Below are 20,609 nucleotides of genomic sequence, written 5' to 3'. Positions count from 1 at the left end.
ATAGATCTAAGAAATCTCAGCTTCAACAACAAATCTGATAAAATTTAGATCTAATATAAAGAAACTTGACGGTTAAGACTTCTCACATCTTGGTGTCGCCGCATCCAAATGGTCATTTTCACAGTCGCCCGCGAAGATGTATAAAAAAATAAAAAATTTTAGTCATTCTGACACCAAAAAATAATTCAAAAAAAATACTCTTTAATTGTCGCCGCATTTGTGACACCAAAAAATAATTCAAAATAAAAATACTGTTTTGTTGTTGCTACATTTGAAAAATACGGCAACTCTAAGTGGAGAAAATTTTCTAAATTTAGTATTATTTCTAGAAATTCGCTGAATATTTGAGACTCAATAAAATAGTTATTTCCGTGTCTACTCACATGTGTTTGCATTGGAGCACGTACTAATTATTATTACCTCCTTCCCAACCTATTTGTCGCGCCGCATCTCGATCAGTAGCAATAGCAATTTTTCAACATAAACGTCTTATCAGCTAAAAAGAAAAAGCATTGAAGAAGGAAATCTGCTTTCGTCAAGAAAATGTTAGAAAAAAAGAAGGAAATCTGCTCAATATCCCAACTTTGCCCTGTTCATTTAGCGATGATAATTCGAAAGTTTTTAAGGAATACTTGAAAAGGAGCCAATGGTGGGCCTATGTGTTTTGTCATTTTGGTATCAAAGCTCATGTAAACGGCAAAACGCATAAAAACAGCATTATATTTTCAATCTGGTCCATGGATGTCGCTACTAGAAGATAAGAAGAAAATGAGGAGAAGGCCACTATACCTGTCTATTTATCTATTTTAATAAGACAGAAATGTCGATTTTGAGTTAGAGAGTGTCTAAATTTGTTTATAGAGTTTTTTTTTTTTAAAACTTAAGTAGGGGCAATAGCCCCCACTTGAGCCGTGATAACTCAATTTTGTTAAATAATATTTTATTTGTATCATAAACATATTTCTCAATCTATTTTTTATATTTTTAATTATATTTTTATCTCACATACATTATATTACAAAAAGTGTTACATTAATTATTTTCAATAACATTTCAAATAATATTCTATCCAAACACTCTCTATGATACAGACAGAAAGATGATAGTAGTACGGTCGGCATGATCAGTCAAGATATTTATAGCTATTGTTGATTCGATGTTGTTTGATAAAACACGATATTATTGAAAAAACAAGAATTCACCCGAAAGTAGCAGAGGACAAAACGACCACTAAACCCAACACATGCATTGTCAAATCACTAAAGAGTTACCAAAACACACTAACTATATAATAAAGGGCAAATTACACTTTACTCTCCTATCATTTAGCGATTTTTCACATAATCTCTCTATAGTTTCAAAAATTATATATAACCTCCTCACAATTTAAATTAAAGTGTCAAAGTAACGGAAATTATCATTCGTAACAGAATCTTTAAAAACGTCAAAGTTACCTTTATAAATACATGATACACTAACCCCGTATGATTTTATAGTTTACTATATAACTCACTTATAGTTTAATACTTTATCATATAACCCCCTTATGATTTTCAAAATATACACATAACCCCCTTTGGTTAACAAATAATTTTCAATTTTACATAAGGATATTTTTGACATTTTAAATGACTCCGTTATGAATACTCATTTCCGTCACTTTGACACTTTAATCCAAATCATGAGGGAGTTATGTATAACTTTTGAAACTATAGGGGGGTTATGTAGAAAAACACTAAATCACAGGGTAAAGTGTAATTTGCCATATAATAAACTCCATTAACACCTAAAAAAAGATGTTCATTGAAATATTCCGTTCCGTACAGAACTCCTAGTTTTCTCTAGTCATTGGAATCCTCTACCATCTGAGATCTGTGGAACCTAAATTTTAGGGTTTTAATAATAACCAATGTGTGTAGGGTTATAGGATTGAAGGGATAAAATAGACGTTCAAAAAAAGTGTAGGAGAGAAGAAAATAATCAACTCACAATATTATTGAAATCTCAAATCGTAAAAAAAAGTAAAACCATTGTAGAAAACCTAACAAATTTTTCTACACTCTCTCTCTCTAGAAAACATCCTAAATAATGTCTTATTTATAATTCACTAGATTTGTTGGGAAAGAAACCACTTGGATAAGAAATTAGTATTCCTAATAGCATGTGGATATTTAAATCTTGTACTAACAATTACGGATCAAATAATAAAAAGGTACCAAATATCATTTCTTGATTTTTATATATAGGTATACTTGAAGAACACCACTAAAGGATTAAAGTGGTTCATTGATAATAGGTGTTTAAGGCACATGACTGGTATTCCATCTCTATTCATCAAGTTCAAGCTAGAAAGTAGTGAAAAGATCACCTTTAGAGATGACATGAAGGTTAAAACCATTTGAATAGGAGATATTGACAAAAACGGTGACACTTTCATTCAAAATATTGTTTTGGTTCATAACTTAAGCTATAATTCGTTCAGTGTTAATCAATTATGTGATAGATATCTTTATGTATTGTTTAAAAGGCATGAATATTTGATTCTTGATACTAATTTTAATGTTGTATTCAAAGGCAAAAGATACAATGATATTTATGTGATATATCTTGAAAAATTGATGATAGTAAGATTAGTGTCTTAAGGTTACAAATGATGATCCTTAACTGCGGAATAGAAGGCTTTGTCATTTCAATATGGATTTATTAAATGAAATTTTCACAAAGGAACTCATTAGAGGTTTGCTCAAAATTAACTTAAAAAGGATACACTTTGTGATGCATATCAATTTAAAAAACAAACAAAAGTCTCTTTTAAATAAAAAAAAAATTGTGTTTCTATTTCAAGACTATTGGATACCATTGATCGAATATACCACCATTCTTCAATATGCCATAGAAAAAACAACTTTCTTCATCAGATTTCATCAATCGTCAACCTTATCTCCCCAAATTTAATTTTTAACAACCCTAAAAAGGATAAACCAAAACATGAAAGAGACCCCAATCTGGCAGTTCATCGTCACGGTGCCAGCATCGAAGTAGGGCCCTCCTTTGCAAAATTTCTTTTTTTATAACTTAAAATTTGTGAGAATTATTGTGTGCAACCTATGGATGTTTGGAATTTTTATATTATTGGTCTTCTTGAATTTGTCCCTCTTTAATTTATTTGGTCATTTGTAATCATATATTCTTCTTACGTGAGAAAGACTGAATTCGGATGAATTTTCTATTGACCCATCACGGAATTAGATTAACGGAAAAAGGAAACTGCCCTACGGTCATAGCAATCAAGCAAGCATGTTGGAAAAATGCCAAAACTGAATTGATGGTTGTTCACTATTTTTTGTTCTTCTTGTAACTGGATATTGAAAGGTTGAAGAATGGGGAAGGAAAATTTAGGATTGAATTGGCACGAATAAGTGCCCAATTCAGCACCAAATCAGAGCCTTCGCACTTGCAATTGATTTGTAGGTGTTTTGCTTTCTCACAGTTGATGGTGGATTATTATTGACTAGTTCTGTGGAAATTATCTTCAATTACAAGTAGAAAAAAAAAAAAAACTGGAAATGTTTCATAGAATGGTATCCAAAGACAGTGATTGTGAAATCAGTAATGATCGCAAGCGGATTATCATAACTAAAGATAGGGTTAATTACATTTACCTCCCCTGAGATTTGACCATATTACCAATTAATCCCTGTAATTTGTCCAAATAACGGTCTCACCCTTTGAATGATTAAACATTTAACAAAAATCCCCTTAATACCGAAAATGCCCTTATTGAGGCCATGCTGCATTAAAAAAAGAACATATTTTTATTTTATTAACCTTGAAGCAATCCAAAAAAATAGAAAAAAGTTTTTGTTTATTATTTTATAAAAACCATATATTTGCTTCCATAATAGTTTTGAATCAATAATTATTTTAAATCTTAAAAATGAATATTAAAAATTAGATAAATTGAAAGAAAAATAAAAAAAGAAAAAATTATTTTAATTCCTGAAGTATGGTTCAAATTGAGGAAAATATGCCTTGTGCTCTCCACAACATGCCTTGAACCACAAATTCGAAAGAAGAAAAAAGAAAAGGAAAGAAAAGAAAGAATAGGGAAGAAAGAAAAAGAAAAAGAAAATAGTATTTCTGCTTTTTTTTTTTTTTGCTTTTTCGTTTTTTTTTTCATTTTAGAAATTTTTTTTTTGTTTTCACGGAAAGACTCCCCTTTTTTTTTTCTCCTTGTTACTTACTTGAAAATTTTTTTTTTTGGAATTTTTTTTACATATATCATCTTTTTTTTTAATTATTAACAAAATTTATTTTTGGAATTCAAAAGTAGAGATTAACAGGAAATCAATAATCGTTCTTGAGTTTTTTTTTGAATACTTACCTTTCCCGCGAATGTGACGTGGGCATGTGACGAAGGCACGGAGTGAAGAGCTTTTCAGGTTACTTGACGCGGGCACGTCATGAGAGCAAGAGAGCTCTCTGATCATGAGCTCTTCATGGGACTTGACGCGGGCACGTCATGAGGACTGAAACCCTTTCTGACGATTCTGATCGTGAGCTTTCTATACGTTATGACGCGGGCGCGTCATGAGGGCAGGAATCCCTTCTGACGATTCTGACCGTGAGCTCTCCATACGTCATGACGCGGGCATGTCATGATAGAAGGACACCTACAAATCATCAAAAACGAAAATTGAAACCCGAAATCAGTCAAATTCAAGGAAAACATATTTAAACTATCACACGAAATCAAACAAACAATTAAAAGAAACAATTGGGTTACCTCCCAATGAGCGCCTTTTTTTAATGTGTTTGGCTAGACATTGAACACCACTCTTCAATTTGGGTGTAACTCAATTTTCCTGGAAATCGGTGGCCCTCCTCCAGGATCCAAATAGCCTTTGAGTGCAGCTTTCTTTCTTAATTTTCTACTCCTTTTCACCTCATACAATACTTTCATCCCCTTATACTTGTTCTCAATAAATTTGAATTTATCCCTACAAGCAAATTCAGAAAATTCTTGCACAGAGGGATTAATAGCATGAATAGCAAACACAGGGTGAGAGTTAACAGGATGTTCCATTGTATCGAAAATATTAAAGTGGACTAGTTCTTCATCAAATTTCATGGACAATGTACCCTTATTAACGTCAATTTTTGTCTGTGTTGTGCTCAAAAAGGGTCTACCTAGTAGCAAAGGTGAGGGGTTAGGGGAATGATCATCATCCATGTCAAGTACATAAAAGTCAGCCGGGAATATCAATTCATTAACTTTAACCAGCACATCCTCTACCAACCCATCAGGGTATGCATTTGTTCGGTCAGCTAATTGAATTATTATCTCGATTTTTTTAATGGACCGAGGTTCAAAAAAGCATACATAGATTTAGGCATTACGTTGATCGATACTCCTAAATCCAGCAGGGTATTCCTAATCAGAGTATTACCTATCTTATATGGGACAGTAAATCTACCTGGATCCCCATACTTTGGTGGGAGTTTTCTTTGGAGAACTGCTGACACATTCTCCCCAACAATAACTCTTTCATCTTCCCTCAGCCTCTTTCGATTGACACATAGATCCCTCAGAAATTTTGCATACTTCGGCACTTGCTTGATGGTGTCTAGTAAGGGAATATTGATCTCTACCTTGCAGAACACCTCCAAGATCTCTTTCTCATTGTCCTGTTTCTTCGATTTCTCCAACTTGCAAGGAAATGGAGTGGGATTAGTTTTAACGTCTATGATCGGATCAGGGAGTACCACTGGATTTTTGGTACTTGTATTCTCTGCTTGAAGTTCTTTCTCAATCTTCTCTTCGTCCTTATCCTTTGGAGTCACAAGTTCGGGCCCCTGAATTTCCTTCCCACTCGTTAAAGTCATTGCACTTACGTTCTTCAGGTTCAGTTCAGGTTGGGATGGCAATCTTCCATTTACTTGGGAGTCCAAACGGTTGATTTTTGTGGCCATTTGACTCATTTGATTCCTTATATCCTGCATTTCAGAGTCCGTCCTTTGCTGATTTTGCGTAATGGTTGCCATCAGTTGTTTCATCATTTCCTCCAAAAATGGACCAGAGCTTGGGGGCGGAGCTGGTCGAGGTTGGTTCTGCTGCTGGTACCCTTGTTATTTATTTGGCACGAAGTTAGTCTGCCTGTTCCCTCCATAACTGAGGTTAGGGTGGTCCCTCCAACCAGGGTTGTAGGTACTTGAATAGGGGTCATAGGGCCTTCTTGGCGCGGACGCGTGACCAGCCATGTTCACTTGCTCTGCACTTTCTTCGTAAATCATTGGGCACATGTCTGTAGAATGACCCATACCAGTGCAAAACCCGCACACCTTGACCTGATATGCATTTCCTATAGCCAGTTGTCTAACAAAAGAAGTCAATTCAGTCAACTGCTACTGGATAGAGAATGTCTCTACCTCGTTCACTTTGCGTATCGGAGCATCCTCCCTCGTACCAAATTGCTGCGAATTCTCTGCCATCCCCTTTATTAACGCCCGTGCTTTCCGAGGGGTTTTGTTCACCAGTGCCCCTCCACTTGCAGCATCAATTATGCTCCTATCTCTGAAAAGAAGCCCTCATAAAAATACTGTATGAGCAACTGCTCACTTATCTGGTGCTGAGGGCATTTGTTGCACAACTTCTTGAATCGCTCCCAATACTCATAGAGTGACTCCCCTGGGTGCTGCTTGATCCCGCAAATTTCTTTCCTTAGACTTGCAGTCCTGGACGCAGGAAAATATTTATCCAAAAAATTTTTCTTTAATTAGTCCCACGTGGTAATGCTACCTGGTGGCAGGTAGTACAGCCAGTCCTTTGCAGAATCCTTCAAGGAAAAGGGGAATGCCCTCATTTTTATTTGCTCTTCTGTGATTTCCGGGTGTTTCATACTGTTGCACACAACATCAAACTCCTGCAGATGCTTATACGGCTCCTCACCTGGTAAACCATGAAAGGAAGGTAAAAGATGAATTAGGCCAGATTTTAATTCAAATGGAATGCTATCATCTAAATTTAGGAAAGTAATGCACAAAGGCTGCTGATTTAAGTTAGGAGCAGCCAACTCCCTTAATATTCGTGCATTAGCCATGGTTCCTTTCTCCTAGTCAGAGTCACTTGAAGTGTCATCAAACAAATCTATTGGTTCAACTTCTGGCTCAGGTCTCTGAGATGCAGCACTGGAGTGCTCCTTTTTGAACTGTCTGGTTTTCTTTCTCGTTCTATGCGCAGTCTTCTCTACTTCAGGGTCAAAAATCAAATCACCTGTACGAGAAGACCGAGGCATACACTAGAAAAGCACTAGAAAATTAAAACAAGAATGAATTTAAAAGAAACAAATAATAACGCCAGTCCCCGGCAACGGCGCCAAAAATTGACAGAGCGTCGAGGCCTGTACAATAGTAAAATTAAACCTAATTGCCAGTTAAAATGACCAAAATCCAATTTCAAGTACTGGAGCAGGGACTCTAGGTGTGCAATGGGTTATTTGATTCACCCTGTTCCCGAAGAGTTTGCTTGATCGGATATACCCGAATGGGATGGTTATTTTTTCTCACAAATAATTATGAATTTGTAGACAGGACAAGTAGGGTCGTATCCACAGGAATTGGGTATATTTATTTCTTAAGAAATCCAAGGTAACACAAGGGGGTAATTTTGTAGGAACGACGACAATCAAATAAATTCCAATAAGTAAATAAAAATAAATACTAACTAGAAATTAAACGGCAATTCACTAAACTTAACGTAACAATAATTAATGATCCAAAACAATTAGAACAAGAAGACAATTAAAAATAAAATAAAATAGGCAACTAAAAGTCAAATGGCAATTTACTAAAATCAAGGTAAAATTAATCAAAGATCTAGCCAAGGAATAACTTCAGCAATGGTTCACCTAATTGATCATCGAAACAAAGGCACTTTCAATTATTTATCAATAAATAGGTTATAACTACCAAATAAGCGATGACAGTCAACCCCTCCTTACTGTGTCGGTGATTAAGGTACGCCCGTTAATCACTACTCTAATTGAGAAATAATCCTAGGTACGCCCATAGAATTTAATTCTCCAATTGCCTTACGTATTAGATGAGCCCTATTCTAACCAAATAACGCATTACCAGGGTTATTTCAGATTAGCCCGCATATTCCTCTGACACAAACCCACTCATGCCAGTTATCACTATTTTGAGACAATTAAACAATTACGGATTTAACGTCCCAATTGACAATAGATTATCAAATTAACTAATTATCCGGACCCAAGACAATCAATTAATTAAACAATCATAAGCACTGTAACCAGGAAATATGCGAATACCAATAAATAAAAAGAAAATATAAAATTAAATCGATCTCACAATTTTAGGCGACCCAAAGCATCCGTTGTCCCTTGACTAGAGTGAGGAAATTAGTTCATAATTGATGAACAAAATCCACACAAAATTGAAACAAGAGTCTCGGCCATCGTCTCCGAGAGTTAAGAAGATTCAATTCGTCCCAGTCGATAAGAAAAACAAACTACCAGAAGTGATAGCTAATTCCTAATTCTCCCTGACATGCGCAGGGAGCAAAGCTACTAAAGGACAAAAAATACCGAAAAGAAAAGTCAAAGAGGAACTAAAGATGAAAGGAAAAGTTCACGGCTAAGCTTTTATAGTGCTTGTTCTCTGCGTTTTTCTTTCCATCTAATACCTAGCCATTCTAAAGCTTGGCTCCTGTGCGGCGGCGGCCCATGCAATCCCAAGAAGACTTCAGCCCTTTGGTTCTTTTTCCATGTTGTCTTCGACAAAATTACCGAAAAGGGCTAGCATCTATTTGTTCCAAAAATGCCCTTGGGATAAGCTCTATTATTTGGACTCTTTTTCAGTCAAATTGACACTTGTTATCATATTTTCGTTCTACTCCCTGAAATAAATGTAAAATACTAAAAATGAGTAGAATTTAATAATTAATCCACATTGGGTCAGGTAATAAGGGAAATTAATAATAAAATAAATGATAAAATTGCAACCTATCATAAGAGAAAAGAAATTGAAGATAAGAAATAGATAATAGCAGCAAAGCGAAAGTTGTATACACAATCTATAAATAGAATAAATGTATAAACACAATAGTATGCAACAAGAGAATAGAATGGAGGAAATACTGAAAGTGTCATACAATGAATTAGCATCAGCAACTGCTTTCACCACATGAAGTTCTAGGCTCTGATATCAAATGCAAGTAGAAATCAGTAGAAGAAAACATGGACTGCGAAACTAACATAAGACTAAGAGGTTGCAAATAGTGCTGCTAATCGAGCCAAGTCAAGTTGAGTATTTGGTTGTCGAGCTCGACTCGAGCCAAACTCGAGCTCGCTCGACTAGGCGGAAGAGTTTTGAAATGTGTTTGGACTCGGCTCGCCAAATGGGACATGTGGGGCTCGAGCTCGACTCTTTTATCACAAACGAGCCGAGCTTGCAAATTGATCTCAATAAAAACTTATAATTTTTAATTTTATACTGTTGTATTGTGAAATGACATATACACCCTTCCTTATCGAGCCTAATCGAGCTATTCGGATAACAAACGAGTCGAGTTTATTCGGCTTGTTAATTAAACGAGCATATCTCGAGCTCGAGATCGACTCGTTTATCACAATTAACGAGTCGAGCTCGAGCCTTATCGAGTCAAGCTCAATCGAGCTTTCGAGCTGCTCGTTCCATTTAATAGCTCTTGTAGCAAGTTATGTCTGTATGCTCCAATGCGGAAAGAAGTTTTTCTTTGACACATAATATATTATTATTTAATATATCTTGACTTTCATAAGCTAAAACTAAGTAGGAAGGCACATATAGGTATTACGGCTCCCTAAAACTTAAGCACAAGGTAGAGCTATGAATATAATTATATATGGTAATATAATTATATATGGTAGAAAAAAATGCATATGGAACATTTTATCATTTTTTAAAAGGACATCAACGTTCAGCTGAAATTAATATTGTTAGCTTAAATGATGTCAAGCGCTAAAGACATTGACCATAATGCTAGAGACATTAATCATACTTAGCTTCTCTGGTAATCCTGCAATAGAATCGCTAAAAATAGTGTGAGTTTCTTGTTATAAAATTGCAAGAATTATGTGTATCTTGCTATAAAAAAAAAAAAGCAATAACTGACAAGCTAGTTCAAGCTTGTGTCAACATCTCGTACAAGATAGAAGGCTATTGTGAAATGACTCTATTACACATGAGTTCAAAATGCTTAGTCCATTCAATGAGCATCTGGAAGGAGGAAAATGAGCATCTATAGAATAGCCAATGTTCCACTAACATCCGACTAAGGCTTGTAATAAGGGCAGAAAAGACATATTCTCCAAACAAAAGCAGCAACCAGTTGTACCAGCTCCAAGAAAAAGAAGAAGCAAGAGGCTGGAATGACAAAAGTGCCCTCGAGGAGAGTAGATGAAATGCAATGAACATTAACCTCTATTTTTTGAACATTTCCTAAGGACAGTTGTAAAAGTATAAACTAACTCAATAAATGAAGCATTATTTGCAAAAGATTTGACATTATTTGCACCATAAATGAAGCATAAGCTTAACTCAATGCTAAGGTGATAGGAAATACACATAAGGCATTACTTATTCAACAGAATATTTTTCAATGTGTAAGCTTTCTTTTCTTGTTAGCCAATTTTGAACCTTGAAACCTTTTGAGATCAACTTCAGCGGAACAGTTGGAGACTCATGGTGAAATACTGAACTACTCGAGCAATTGTGTAACTAAAGAGATAATAAGAGCCTACAAGTTCTAATGTTTATGAGAATGAAATAGTAAATGTTCAAATAGTATGTATTGTTATAGCTATAAGTGCAGCTTTGGTCTTAGATAGATTCTTGAAAGAGTAATGAAGCTTCCTCTTTAACAATCTAATGTCTACGAAAAGCAATTTGTTATTTAATGTTATCTAATGTGTAAGAAAGGAGAGTTAGAGCTTCAGAATACTCCTCGTTCTCCATCAAAAGAGTTGCGAGTTTTGCCTTAGTGCACAGACAGAGGAAAGTTTGGTTCTCATTATGCATTCATTGTACAATTTCCTTGCATAGGGCAATCTGAAGATCAAATGTACCAAGTATTTTGGTCAGCGTATCAACAATTGCACAAACAATTTTTGAAGTTTTTGCTTTGTAGATCAAGGAAAAGAAGGACTGAAGTTGGGTGAGAAGGTTCTTAACCCATTTTGCCTTATTTTGCTGTCTATGCAAATGAGTGAGATTGAAAATGGTTTGCTTCTTTATTGTTAGGGCGTCTGGAGAAAATGAAAGGTTGGCAAGTATTCGGTAATAGATAGAAATTGACTCAGAAGGGCTAGTGGCTCAAATGGAAATTGACTCAAGAATTGAAGCAGTGGTAGCTGGCAGCGAAGATGTAGAGATGGTAATGTCTTAGATGTTTGGACATCTGTCGTTTAACATAGAATTTAGGATCACATAGCTTGTAGAAAGCCTGGATGCCTTATGTGTAACCACAAATTGAATTATAGGATGCAGTTATGAATATGTAAGCACAAATCAATAGAACAAAACATGAACTCTCAAAGTAACACAAGAGTAAGAGATAGCAAGTTGTGTCTATATGCTTCAATATGGAAAGGAGTTCATCTTTGTCACAGATCGCAGTTATTTCAAGCTCAAGGGATATCTAGGCATTATGAATTTTTGAAGCTTAAACATAAGGCAGAGGCGTGAAGATAATCATATATGGCAGAAAAATATATATGCATATACAACATTTTATCATTTATTAAAAGGACATCAATGTTCAGCATGGAAAAATAAGTACTTTACTACAAGAAGATTAAGCATGACAAAAAGAGATAATAGTCATTTGTAAAAAAACACATTTAGAAGAATCAAATAGTACCTGTTCAAATTAAATTGAAATTAGCCAAAGTTAGTTATTCTAAAGAAAATCATATAGTAGTTATTTTAAACACCTTGAGTGACTTGCTATGTAAGGAAGGCGTTACAGATAATAAATCATAATTTTTTTGGCTAATCTTTATTTTTTGTTGTAATATGAAGATAGCTTTTTCTAATGTATTTTGGCTAAATGAATGATAATCAGTAATTGTTGGAGAATCAGTATAATGCTACCAGATAAATATACAGTGATAAATATTAGTTTAAGAAGGTCCAGCTAAACTATTAGCAGCATTGATTCTTGCATATTTATAGGTTAACAAAGTATAAAAGCAAGTGAAATATAGAGCAATGCATGACAAACCATTGGGTGTTAAGCTATTATTAGTGCAGAAATATAGCTGCGCAGAAAAGGTATAGGGAAGAAGTGCAATGGATATGAATGTCATAATGTTGTAATCAATAATTATAAAAGGTGGCGACTTGCAAGCTATAAAATGTCTTTGTATACTATGTTATTAGTAGCATAGTCAACTGTTGGATCAAAGGGAGAAGGCTGTATAAGAATCTTTACACAATTGTTATTTTTTACTCTTCATAAAGCAACATATAGTTAGCCATGTGAAAAAATTGGTTCACATAAGTATATGCCAACGGAATCTAAAGTTAGACCTTGAGCTTTATTAATTGTCATCACAAAACATAGACGCACAGGAAATTGAAGTATTTCAAATGACATCGGGCAATCAGTATCATGTTCTATTTGGAAAGATATTCTATGTAAAAAGACTTGTTTACCTTTGAATTCTCCAGCACTTATAACCGCATCAATAATATTGTTAGTCAAAATTTTATATATTAACCTTGTTCCATTGCACAAGCCTTCTGGGGGATCAATGTTTTTTAGAAGAATTATTGGGCAATTTGGTTTCAGAATAAGCTTGTGTGGGAGGGGGAAACCATTGGATGTTAATTTGTTGAGAAAGTCTTCAAATTGGCCTTGTTCTGAAATTTCATGTGTTTTATCACGACTAATATAATTTTGAGACTCACCTGAAAAAATTTCAATTAACAAATTATTTAACACATTTGGGTAAACTATTTTAATAAGTTCAAAAATTGATTCTGTTTCACTTTTGTATGGTATTAGTAGTGGGAGAGGGATCCTTACTTTCAACCCTTGTATTGTTGGTTCTAGTCCATTTCCTATTCAGAGAAGGTAATTTGTAAATTTTGGGTCTGATATTGCTTTCATATTATCTGTGAGGTACAGTTTATGAAGCTATGGCCAAATATGTGAAGTTACTAAGCTAGCTTATGTGAAATCTTCCTTTGAACCTTTAGTGACAATGGGGAGAACTAGTCTAAATTCACTACCAAAAATCATAACGTTTGAGCCAAATAATTCAGAAGAATCCATCGAATCTTTTAGTAGTGCATCCACACCTTCTATACTAGTTTTGTGTGCCATTGGAGCTTTGTCCCAAATGATAAGTTTAGCTGTTTGAATAAGTTTAGCAAGTTCACTTTGTTTACTCATTTGAGAGTGAGCTGTTTGCCACCTGGTCCATCGATAAAGAAACATCCCTTTTGTTTAATGTATAACGCCTGCATTATAGCATCAAAAGCTGTTTTTTGACCAGGATTGATTTTAGTAATTGATATCAAGTCATCCTCTGAAACTTTAATCTCTGTTTCACTAATTGTATCTCTTGCATTTGTGATTTGAGTCGTGAAATTTTAGTACTCTTGGCACCAGCCCATAGCTGTTTATGTTACGACCCATAGATTCTAAAAAATTGCTTATTTGATGTAAAACTTTAAATTGAATATCATTTTTGGTTAAGTTTGGGACTCCATTGTAATCTTTAGACAATGATTCTTCAAATTTCAACCATAGTGTTCTTGGGTTTGAGGGAGTAAAGTAAACCAATAATGTTGCAAACAACATCCTTAGGCTATATGGCATATGATAAACAATAGTTTCTTCTAGAAATTGTTCTTGTAAGTTATTTGATTCCAGATATCCTCTAAGTGCAGCTGCTTCCCAAAATGTAGTAACATGCACTCCGTTTACAGTTTTTAAATCATCATAAGAAGTTGGGGCTTTAACATGCAGTAAAAGGAGTCCTAAGAAGTACCGTTCACTTTCAAGGGGATTTGCTGCAACAACTCTACTGATAAAATCTCTTTGTTGCTAGGTTGCTAAGATTTGGAACTTGGATACCACACAAAATGTTCGAGGGATTCTTTGTAGGTACATTTGAAACTTTTTGTTAAATTATCTGTAGCATTCATTTAAAAAAATTGGGTGAGTTTCTTTTTACAAAATTGTTACTTAATATATTGTCAAGACTATCATTTGGTTGAAAGAGCATAGATTGGAAGTTTTCTAGGTGGAGTTGATGCTATATTACAGTATGCTGCATTTCGTAAAGGTGAAATCTATATATCCTCCACATCGTTTCAACTGCAAATACCTACTGTGCTGACTGATATTCCTTGATTTCATCAATAGCATTTGCTCCATCACCTGAATTCACTTGAAAATGTATCCTTGCATGACCTTTGTATGTATACTTATACACATACTTGACGGTCTTAATTGTGGAGCAAATTTCAACATTTATATGGCAATTGAATTTGGCCAATAGATAAGCATTGTATGGCACTACCCATATGTTGTCTAAGTAGTGCCCCCGGATAAAATTTTTTTTGCTATCATTTCTTCTTCTGTATGTTGGATACGAGTTCGAAGAATGTCTAATTTTTTCTGCCCATGCCTTTGGATAATTATTCTTGCAATACTTCTTTGATACATCCTGTATTTATACAGTATCAGGTTTTTTTCTCGCCACACGGCCTATGCATCATATGTTTCTTGACCATTCTAAAGAGATGCTCATTTGTGTTTCATCGGGTCTTTCTACAAAAACTATACAATCATAATCTTCTATTGTATATAATTTGAAAGTAGGCTTGAGGATAATTGGAAAGTGAGCATGAGGCAAACCACGTTTCTGAAATTCTATAACATAAGTATAGGCTACTATTTCTCCAAATATTTGCTTCTTGAATAACTCTTCCTTTATAATTTCTAACTTTGCATAGAACACACGAGGAATAAGATCAAGCCTATTCTATGCTTCATCTGATTATAACAGATTTTCTTTAATTTCAGGCCATGATTGGTTGCAAGTCATAGTTATAAAAAGATCCGGCTTCCCAAATTTCTGGACCAAAGTCGTAGTATCAAGATACCTTTTTTTTCATATCTCTAGGGCCTCCAATAAATGATGCAGGCAATATTACTCGCAGTTCAATCCGAAATCCATTTTGTTGTCCCTGTATTATATTGTCTATAATTCCTTGTAGCTGCTCTTGACGTATTTGCTGTTGTCTGCTTCTATAAAAATCTCGTCTTTGTGTCTCTATTTTAACGTACAAATCAACTGAATACTGTTGCAAAGCTCTTCAAGCGTTTAAAATATTTGGCCCAATTTTTTTTCTTATCTAGAATTTATATGCATAATACTGTATCATGGATACATATTCCTTGGAGTTTTCATTTGCCTTGTAAGCTGTAAGATTTAGAATATTTGTCAAAGAAGAGATAACTGTAATTCAATACAGTTATATATAATAATGGTATATGTGTGTTACCTTCTTCTTCGAGATCAATCATTTCTTCTGCCGACTTAATGCTGGACAATGTAGCTAAACATGAATGTATCATAGTCTTTCTTTTACGCTTTTTTGGATTGTCTATCCCTAATTGTTGTATACCTGGATGCCATCTAGTTTCTCCGAATGAAAAAAGTAGTGAATACTGAAGAGGGTCACAGTAGCCGTAGTAATATTGAATGCGGTGGCTATGTCCTTCTTTAGTATATATTTGTATGTGTCTAGAATAGCCTTGATTAGCGTTTTCTCATTTAACCCATAAAGCTGCAACTTGAGATACAGCAGGTTTATTAAACACTTGCTGGTCATTGTCGGAGTGAGATTTTAAAACTATATGATATGAGTCGAAGTTTGGGAGATTTCTCAAACTCCTGAAGAAGCAAGCATATGGATTTTCTTTCATTACTTCCATTAGTTTGACTACAATACTTTCAGTCAGCTTTTTTGATATTGCTAATCGATTCTGAATTTTATGTTCTGTGTCATGAAAATAAAGCTGAAGATACATTCCTAATCCTCCATGCCTTATTAGTTCATTGATGAAATGATAGGTTTGGCCTTGTATCTTGAATATATAGATTTCATTTGTTCTCTTGCAGAGGGATTTTTCATAGTGAACACCAAATGAAGTAAATGCAAACATGCTATTATAGGTCCTGACATAGGTTCGAAATTGTATAGCTTCTCCGCTCTGACCACTAAAAAGTTCAATTAAGATGTTAGGTAGCTTATTTTCATGGAGCAGAACTTTGCCATCAAAATAGCAAAAGTTTGCTGTCTCTGAGTAGAATTTTTTTGATCCACAATATTTACAATCTAATGCATCAGGGAGGCGGTTTGCACTATGGTTAATGAAATTCAGAACATCTACACCAGCTATATTTTTAGATGTTGTAGAATAATAGGACACAAAGCATTTTTATGACTATTTTATGTGCATATGAAAGAGGTATAAATATTTGAATATGTATAGATGTAAGATAAAGAAACAGCAATGATACCCTTGTTTTGCATGCAAGCCTTCTTTGCTTGGATGTTTGATCTCCTTTGGCTTGAGCTTTTGCCTACAGAGCAATTGAGGGGAAGATGAAATGCAGCTATAGAAAGAGCTGGTCTTATCGAACCGGAAGAGTGTTGGCATGGTAAGGTTTTGGCCCTGGTGTATAAACCGAAACGGAACCAAGCTACTCTTTTTGTGCTACCCACAGATTCAAGTTTACTGGCTGATTCGCTTACTGAAGAGAGAAGGAATGGGACAGGTGTGGACAGAGTAGTTCTCCCCAAGTCTGGTCTTGGCTTTCTTATGGCTGAAGAAGGATCGGGGCTTGACGAGCTTCGGTCGCTCTCTATAGTTTTTTTCGCGAGTCATCTGTGCACTCAATAGGTAGAGCAAGAGGAATGGGTTCGAGTGAGCAATGAATCTACTTGCGCTTACTTACTCTAGTTGGTAGTTCAATAATCTGGTTAGTTACGAGGTAAAAAAATCATGCTGCTGATATACATACATATAGATTCTACAACATTTCCAGATACATTTTAGATATGCATACCTTTTGGACAATTTTTCATGGCATGAGAAACATTGGCTTCCACTGGTTGAGGGCATATTGTCATAGATATACCTGATTAGGCAAATAAGAAACTGTAAGAGCCTAAATCAAGTTTAGCAACCAAACGACATTGAGCAAATATTTATAAAAATAGGATTAAGGATTTCAACCTGCAAGATCATCAACTGTTTCATGCAAGAATTTATAGCAGCTATCACATATAGGAGGATCACCTACTAGTTGCAAGCATAGAAATTATTATATGAAGCGTACATTGATAAATATGATTATAACAAGATATACTTGAAACGTTTAGTCTACTGATTCTTTTACATTTATAAATTAATGTCTTTTTAACGAAGAACCTATATGAACATAAGATCAAAAAATGCATGTATAAACATAGAAGAGCAAAAAAAAAAAAAGGGAACAACTTGGCGTAGAAAATTTAAAGAGTAATGAACTTGTGCAAGCATACCATGTTCAAATGTCAAGAAAACATGCCTCTTCAACTTGCCTTCTAATTCAGCATTGCATTTGCACAGAGAATTACTTTTGTTATGTTGTTGCACAACCAATTTGATAGCAATAGATTGTTGCAAATTAGCCTCTTTGTCTCTACTCTGTTGTGGAAGTGGTTTAATAGCAATAGCCTGTTGGTTATTGTGGTCATTATTTTGTCATAGGTCACACGAAACTAGAAGTTGTGCACCTGAATTAAAAGGTTTTGATAATTTACATCATGTTTAGCATAATGCAAATTACAATTTTAATTTAAATATTGGCACAGCTTTTCACAGTAACTAGAAGCTGTTCTCCATTCGCATGCATCTCTTATAGATTTTTTTTTAATTCAAACATAAAGATTTCTTTTTAATCCAATATTAAGGCAGCGAAGCAGAAAACTCAAAAACTTCAGATACAGGCAAACTCAACAGCTCTTCTCCATGTGTATATATTTATTACAGAAGTTTGCTGTCAATTTACACATAAAGAAGTTTAATCAACCATTAAACTAGTTAAGTAGAAATCTAAAGAAACCAATATAAACGCGAAGCACCAAACATTTATACCACAGCTTTCATTTCTAGCAAAACTGAATAAGATACTGTTAGTTTGTTGTCAGTTCATAGAAGACGTCGATGCAGCAGCTTTCCTTGCTCTCCTCTTTAGATAAGCTTCCTTCTATTTAGCTCGACAAGCTTCTTTTTCTTCCACTGATAAGGAAGCATATTTTTCTCTTAATCTTCTGTTGCAATGAATCTTCTTATCCGTTGAATGTGCAAGTGCATCAGTTGAAGCCATTGTACACTGAATATGCAAAGCTAACACCAAGCATGACAATAATAGTAAATATGGTTTACAGTTCATATCATGAATAAGGTAGAAAACAAAGATTTAGCAGAAAGGAAATAGAACCTAGATATGGGATTTTTCAATGCAATAACAAAGGCAGTAGGATAGAACGGAGAGTTGTGGATATAGACAAAGAGTTGTGGATAATGAATGCATGTAGCAGGAGAACACGGAGAAGAGAAGACTCAATTTTCTAATTTTCAATAGCAAAAGTAGAAGGCTATTGTGAAATGACTCTGTTACACATGAATTCAAAATGCTCAGTCTATTCAATGAGCATTTGGAAGGAGAAAAATGTAATTAAACAAGGCAAATGAGTTGGCTGATAGAAATGAGCATCAAATCTCATTAATGTTGCAAAACAGCCAACATTCCACTAACATCCGGCTAAGGCTTGTAATAAGGATAGAAAAGACATATTCTCCAAAGCAGCAACCAGTTGTACCAGCTCCAAGAAAAAGAATAAGCAAGAGGCTGGAATGACAAAAAAACCCCCAAGGAGGCAGATGAAATGCAATGAACAGTAACCCACAAAACGTCTTCTTATATGTTATAGGGATATATAAAGTACCAAATAGTGATGTACTATAACATGAGTGTACTTTACTATTTCTTTTTTTTTTTTCAAAAAGGAGAGACATGGAACTTAAAAAGTGGGAAGGAAGCAGAGGGATTTGAACTCAATACTCTAATTTTTGGAATTTCAACTTTAACTACTAGAACAAGGCATCTTTGGTGAAAATTTCTGAGTTCAAATTCTTTTTTTCCTCCCTGCTTCTTAAATCAATCTCACCCTTCCTTTGCTGGAGATTTTTTTTTTAACAAAATATAATTGTACTTTGGTAAGATAAGGAAGTGGTCACAGTTATTTTCTCGTTCTTATATGCAATAGATCAAACTATCATAGTATTTCCTAAACCAAGCTTTCAATATTCTCTTGCTTTAATGCTCTAAAACACCTATGTTGGCTTTTACACCTAATATAATCTCTCTTTTTTTCATATACCTAAAACAATTTGCAACTTTTAGACATCAACTACTCACAATATATATTAAACTCAATATAACTACTACCTTTTATTTCAAAAGAAACCAATTACACATTGAATAAAAATTCATATCTTACCTCTATGAAGTGAATTAAATATTTTGTCAAATAAATATAAAACCTTTCCACGAATTATAGTTTTTACCAGTATTTAATTTTCAAAACTTAGACTTTGCAAAAAATTAAAATTTGATTGCATTGCACACTCAATAAGTGTTCCATTAGCGGTATTCTTAAACAATTTATGATAGCACAGCTTCAAATTGAGAGTCATAGACTTGTTTCCTTATTTTAATGCCTAGTTTGGAATCCAACCAATTATTTTGTGAACATCGGAGCGGCGTCATTCCCGTTGACTGTTTTAGTACGAACGACAGAAGAAGGAACAAACAAAAATATTTATTAGGAAAAATGCACTTTTCATCCCCATTGTTTAATGTGTTAACTAATTTCGTTCCTAAAGTTTCATTCTAAACATATTTTATCCTCATAGTTTTATAATTTAGACCAATTGTCCCTGAAATTTATGTAGAACACATTTCATCCCGATAGTTTCATAATTTCTATCAATTGAGGACAATTAAATGATTGTTAACCAATTTGGACATAATATCATCACATGTCCCATTAGTAATTGTATTATTAATACTTAATTCAGTTATTGATTAAATTACAAAATTAACAAGTGTTTTTGGATATGAGACTATCTCTTTGTTTTTTAAAATTATGATATAATGCATTTGAGATAAAACAAATAGATTGAAAGATGAATAGATGATTGAAAAACGTATACATGATACAACTGTTGGTGCAAAATACACAGCAGCAAAACAAAATTTTGCAAATAAATGACAATTCAAACCATTCTTTCTTTCACATTAATATTTTTCTCCAATTAGTTGTAATGGAGTTGTTTGACATTTTTTTCCAATTGGCTATAGTGGGGTTGTTTGTTTTCCATGACTTCATTTTCTTTAGATATATCTTCTTGTTCGATTGTGATTAAGAAGACAGTAATGGTGGCTAAAAATTTCTTAAGTTTTTTTTTT

General features: G+C 34.2%; 1 non-coding gene across 1 annotated transcript; it reads left to right on the top strand.

Annotated features, from left to right (window-relative positions):
- The first annotated feature begins 6,621 nt into the window (after positions 1 to 6,621).
- Positions 6,622 to 6,728, top strand: LOC113691244 (small nucleolar RNA R71). Its single transcript, XR_003448652.1, has one exon. It is a non-coding gene; the product is annotated as a small nucleolar RNA R71 (small nucleolar RNA).
- Positions 6,729 to 20,609: the final 13,881 nt, after the last annotated feature.

This window comes from Coffea arabica, chromosome 5c (assembly GCF_036785885.1).
Source record: "Coffea arabica cultivar ET-39 chromosome 5c, Coffea Arabica ET-39 HiFi, whole genome shotgun sequence".
Classification (NCBI taxonomy): Eukaryota; Viridiplantae; Streptophyta; class Magnoliopsida; order Gentianales; family Rubiaceae; genus Coffea; species Coffea arabica.
This window is presented reverse-complemented; position numbering and strand designations above follow the sequence as displayed.